The sequence below is a fragment of the Amblyraja radiata genome, chromosome 45, assembly GCF_010909765.2.
Source record: "Amblyraja radiata isolate CabotCenter1 chromosome 45, sAmbRad1.1.pri, whole genome shotgun sequence".
In the NCBI taxonomy this organism is placed as follows: Eukaryota; Metazoa; Chordata; class Chondrichthyes; order Rajiformes; family Rajidae; genus Amblyraja; species Amblyraja radiata.
Window position 1 is genome coordinate 15,593,297 of NC_046000.1, and position 6,000 is coordinate 15,599,296.

Sequence of the window (6,000 nt, forward strand, 5' to 3'; positions counted from 1 at the left end):
CCAGAACTAGGGGACACAGTTTAAGAATAAGAGGCAAGCCATTTAGAACGGTGATGAGGAAACACATTTTCACACAGTTGTGAATCTGTGGAATTCTCTGCCTCAGAGGGCGGTGGAGGCTGGTTCTCTGGATACATTCAAGAGTGAGCTAGATAGGGCTCTTAAAGATAGCGGAGTCAAGGGATATGGGAGAAGGCAGGAACGGGGTACTGATTGTGGATGATCAGCCATGATCACATTGAATGGCGGTGCTGCCTCGAAGGGCCGAATGGCCTACTCCTGCACCTATTGTCTATCACAACGTTTAGCAGGTACTAGAGTAACATTTAAGAAACATTTAGACAGGTACGTGGGTAGGACAGGTTTGGGCCAAAGGCAGGCAGGTGGGTCATGTTAGTCAGTGTGGGCAGGTTGGGCCGAAGGGCCTGTTTACATGCTGTATGATTCAATGAAAATATAACAGAATTTTCTAAAATCTGGTGTTGGTTTATAATGTGATCCCTATCTTGTTTCCAGCCTGTCAATGAAGCAAAACCTGGAGATTTGATTGAAATACATGGAAATATATATACACACTGGGCCCTCTACATTGGACATGGTGACGTCGTACATTTAACTTCAGGTAAAAGCTGTTCACTTTTTTTCTCCTATTTAACATGTTTTGCATTGAAGACTTCTCTACCCAAGTGTCATTCAAGCCCTAGCAGGGATACTATCAGACCTGATAAAGACCCTTTCATATCTATTCCAGATGGAGCAAGTGGAAATGTGAGTTTTCGCTTCTCTAGCTCGACAAGTGTTGCTGTGATTAAGAGGGAGCCTCTCACTGAGGTAACTAGAGGTGATCCCTGCTATGTCAACAACCGTTCAGACACAATGTTTGATGCATCACCCGTGGACGAGATAATAAACAAGGCTAAACAAAGCATTGGACGGAAAGTGTATTACAATCTTCTAAAACAAAACTGTGAACATTTTGTAAACGCACTTCGATATGGTAAAGTGATTTCGTACCAGGTAAGTGCAGAAACATAAGACCATAACATATAGTAGCAGAATTAGGCCATTCGACCCATCAAGTCTATACTGTCATTCAATGATCTATTTTCCCCTCTCAAACCCATTCTCCTGCCTTCTCCCCATAACATCTGTTGCCCAACCTACTCCAAGAACCTATCAATCTCTGCCTTAAAAATACCCAATGACTTGACTTTCACCGTCGCCTGTGGCAATGAATTCCACAGATTCCCCACCCATTGGATCAAGAAATTTCTCCTCATCTCCATTTAGATTTTCTGAGGCTGTAACGTTTGGTCCAAGACTCTCCCACTACTGAAAACATACTTTCCATATCCACTTTATCCAGGCCTTTCATTATCTGGTAGGTTTCAATGACGTCCCCCCCTCCTCATCCATCTAAACTCCAGCAAGTGCAGGCTGAGAGGTCAAAGCCATCAATTCCCTCGTCCAGATAATAACCTGGACAGAAAACCATTGAGGGGCCTGAGATGTCTTTGGCCCTCCAAATATATGGGACATGATGGTTCAAAGGCGTTACATATTCAGTGGCTGGTCTGTGTACATTTGGCAGTGAAGGATACAACTCACTCCACTGGGTGATGACTGGGGTCAAGTTTAGAGCAGAATTGTATTGCAAACCAAGTCACACATGGGAGAGCAGGAAATAGAGGGATATGGATCAAGAACAGAGAGCTGAGATCAGTTTAACTATGCATCATGTTCGGCACAAGCAATGTGGGTCGCAGGTCCCATTTCTGTGCCGTACTCTTCTGTGTTCTATCTTCTTGAGGGAAGGGGAGGCAAAGGTACCGTGGGCAGGTCACCAGATGTCATGTCATCGATGACATGTTAGGATGTTTAAGAAAGAACTGCAGATGCTGGAAAAATCGAAGGTAGACAAAAATACTGGAGAAACTCAGCGGGTGAGGCAGCATCTATGGAGCGAAGGAATAGGTGACGTTTCGGGTCGAGACCGTTCTTCAGACTGTTACCTATTCCTTCACTCCATAGATGCTGCCTCACCCGCTCAGTATCTCCAGCATATTTGTTAGGATCACACAATCACTTGGACCATTTTTGCTGTGGAATCCATGACTAAACATATTTTTTTTCCCACAGGCTAATGATGTAAACCTTGTTATTGGTGTAGGGTCCATCGCCATTGCAGCTGTAATGGCCATTCTTGCCTTACTTTGGATTGTGGGGCGTTATTTAAAATGAAGGCTCATGAATAACAGAGTGTGCTGGATTCCTAATTAAAGCATTTAATTAACCCATTGACTGAATTGTGGTCACTGCTGATATATGGGAACTCTACTACAGTATCTTTCTTCAGTCCCTCACAGGGTTTATTAAATCTGATCACAACACTGCTATGATTTTGGCCTCCCTTCACTGGCTCCCAGTGCACTTTCGAGTTCATTTCAAAATTCTTTTATTTGTTTTTAAATCGTTGAATGGGCTCGCCCCGCCTTACCTCTCTGAGCTGCTCCACCTATATGCTCCTGCCCGGTGCCTCAGGTCAGCTGATCAGCTGCTCCTTGAGGTACCAAGGTCTAAGCAGAAGCTCAGAGGGGATAGAGCCTTTTCTGTTGCTGCTCCGGCACTCTGGAACACCTTGCCGTTGCACATCAGACAGGCCCCCTCACTGTCCATCTTCAAATCCTCCCTAAAAACATATTTTTATTCTTTGGCTTTCGACACTGGCTGAGGCATTGCTCCTGTTTTTAGTGCTTTTAATGTCTTTTAATTTTTAGTGTGTTTTTTATAGTCCTTCGTTTTACGGTTTTTAATGGTTTTTAATTGTTTGTAATAGCTTTTTGTTCATGAGTTCTCATGTACAGCACTTTGTGGCAACTGTAGTTGTTTAAAGTGCTTTATAAATAAAGTTATTATTATTATTATTATTAATGATTCAGGAAGACTGATTTCAAAGCCAAACCACTTCACATCAAGCCTACCTTGTCATGGTGGTACACAAGCAGGGTGGACATATGGGGAGGGAAAGGATGTTGAATTCTGGGCACTGGCTTGCAATACTGTGAGACAAGGGGAGAGCAGTAGGAAAGAAGCAGAACGTATTACTTGAGGGTTTCGAGAGAGCAGCGAGCTCTCCACAAAAATGGAAATCCAACTCCGTCAGTCGTATTCAGAATCCAAGAACAGGAAATGCAAACCATCACCCTTTGAGATGTGTTAGAAGGAACAGCAGATGCTGGATAAAATCGAAGGCAGACACAAAATGCAGGAGTAACTCAGCAGGTGAGGCATCCCGGCGAGTCTGAAGAAGGGTCTCGACCCGAAACGTTATCAATTCCTTCTCTCCATAGATGCTGCCTCACCCGCTGAGTTACTCCAGTATTTTGTGTCACCCTTTGAGATAATGATCATAATAATATCTTTTATTGTCATTGCACATCAGTGCAACGAGATTTGGGTTTGCAGCTTCCATCCGATGTCATAAATTAAATAACTAATATAATTTAGGTTTAGATACCCCGAGAACCATGGTTTGTAAAAGAACATTACACCAGTAAAACAGTTCAAACAGACTAAAGTGCAGATGTGTCTGTGTGTCGTGACCATCCGAGGGAGACAGTCCAGGGGGGGTGGGGGGCACTCAGCGGGGCCGGTTCAGAGCCGCTATAGCTCTGCACACTCTCTCCACACTTTCCCCGTAAATGGAGATTGGGGCGGAGATGTGTTTGTTTCAATAAATGCTGTCAAATTTAATTCCCTTGACAGCAATTCACAGCACTTTATAGGGGATATTATTCAGCCTATGGTGTATGTTCTGACTCTCTGTATCAATCCAAGCAGGTTTCAAGGATCCAGGTCAATGTAAAGTTTCAATCAGGTAAAGTTAAAAACTGCCCACTGGTAAAAACATAAACAAAACAGCGAAAGACACATGTGATGGAGTAACTCAGCGGGTCAGGCAGCATCTGTGGAGAGCATGGATAGGTGACGTTTCACAGGGTGCTGGAGTAACTCAGCGGGTCAGGCAGCATCTGTGGAGAACATGGATAGGTGACGTTTCACAAAGTGCCGGAGTAACTCAGCGGGTCAGGCAGCATCTGTGGAGAACATGGATAGGTGACGTTTCACAAAGTGCTGGAGTAACTCAGCGAGTCAGGCAGCATCTGTGGAGAACATGGATAGGTGACATTTCACAAAGTGCTGGAGTAACTCAGCGAGTCAGGCAGCATCTGTGGAGAACATGGATAGGTGACATTTCACAGAGTGCTGGAGTAACTCAGCGGGTCAGGCAGCATCTGTGGAGAACATGGATAGGTGACATGGACAGCTGACCTACTGAGTTACTCCAGGACTGATTGTCTTTTTTTGTAAACCAACATTAAAAGTTCCTTGTTTCTCCAATAAGACAACGAGTCTCGTTGAATTCTGCATGCCACAGACACTGGCTTACAATGGCTGGTCTGGAGAACTTGGAAGGTCCTGGCACCATGCTGGGCCCTGATCTGGCGAGAGGTTAGATGAGCGTGCAAGCAGGTTACACATATAATCATAAGCCTGTGCTTCTTCCCGACTCTACAAACAACAGTCAGCTATGTTTTAAAACTAGTCATCCTCCCTAATACTGAAAATAGGCTTCACTCATCTCTCAGTAGACCCTTGGAAGAGCAGGTTAACCCAATGATTTTGCAGCTGTCTGATGAGCTACTTGTTATTGAAAGTGAGCCTGTTTGTCTGGCAAAGGGAATGTTATCAGACAACTCAATTTTAGTCGAGAAGCATGTTTCTCCTCCCTCACCATTCAGGAGCTGCAGCAGCAGTTCCAGGTGAGACAGAGGTTCACATACACCTCATCTACAGTCTAGGTTCCTTCCGCTGCTGGACATGGGGGGCAGGTTGTGGTGGAGACACCCCTCAAAATAAGGGAAGGGATTCCACGCCAGTGGGCCACATGAGTGGCAAGGGTGTGGGGTAAAATTGTGATTTGGGGAAACTGTATTGAATGTATATGTAGCCTCCGAGAATGTCGGATGGAGTTTTGTAAGGATCATGTATTGTATATATTTACTTCTCGAATAAAGTATATTTTGAAATAAAAAATCTAACTTCATCTACTGCATCTGGTGAGACCTTTCTACTTCATGAGAACAAAGTTTAGACTTGGCGACCATTTCACCAAATATTACAGCTTGGTCTGCCAACTGACTCATCCGGAAGTGTGAGTCTTCATCACGCAATGCACATTTCTAACCACAAAATCATATTTCTAATCACTGAACTGTTGGGACTGCCTAGGAAGTTTGTGACTAGAATTGAAAGCACGTCTTCGGTTTGAGCTGAGAGCTGAGGAACAGAAGCTGAGAACTCAGACGAAAGACAAATAGTTTCCACATTTTGATCTGCAGGTGTGTTAAACATCAGAGGAAGTTCAAATTCACCAAGTCAACATGAGCAATCAACAGGTAAATTTGTTTGAATACTTTTAATCTCAACTCAGGTCACTGGGCAGATGCTGGTTATCGATGCTCAGACATATTGTCTCCATCAGTCAGAAAATGTCTGAGCTCAACAACCTACACCCAGAGCCGTGGGAGACTGTGGTCTGCAGACAGTGGGCCGTACTCGATGTGTGTTGGGGGGATTTTACTGAACTTTCCCTTGTTCATATGTGGTCTTCAGAGGACATGGCTGCTGATGCCATGGTGGAGCTGATGCCGGCTGTGATCAGGCACCGACAAATAGCCCAAAGAAGGACGCGTTGTGGCATTTGGCAGTCATCCTCAGTCCTGGACGTAGGGTGATGTGGGGAGCGTGAAGTCAGAGGGTAAAGCGGGCTCTGGTTTTAAAGAAAACTAGACAAAGGGGGACCCGTTGGGTCCCTTCCCCTTAACGCGCTGTTGTGGGGGGGGAGTGGGCATGCGGCATCACACACACACTAACCACGCCCCACACACACACTAACTGCTCCCCTTGATATATTAATATTATTAATTTGGTCCTTTT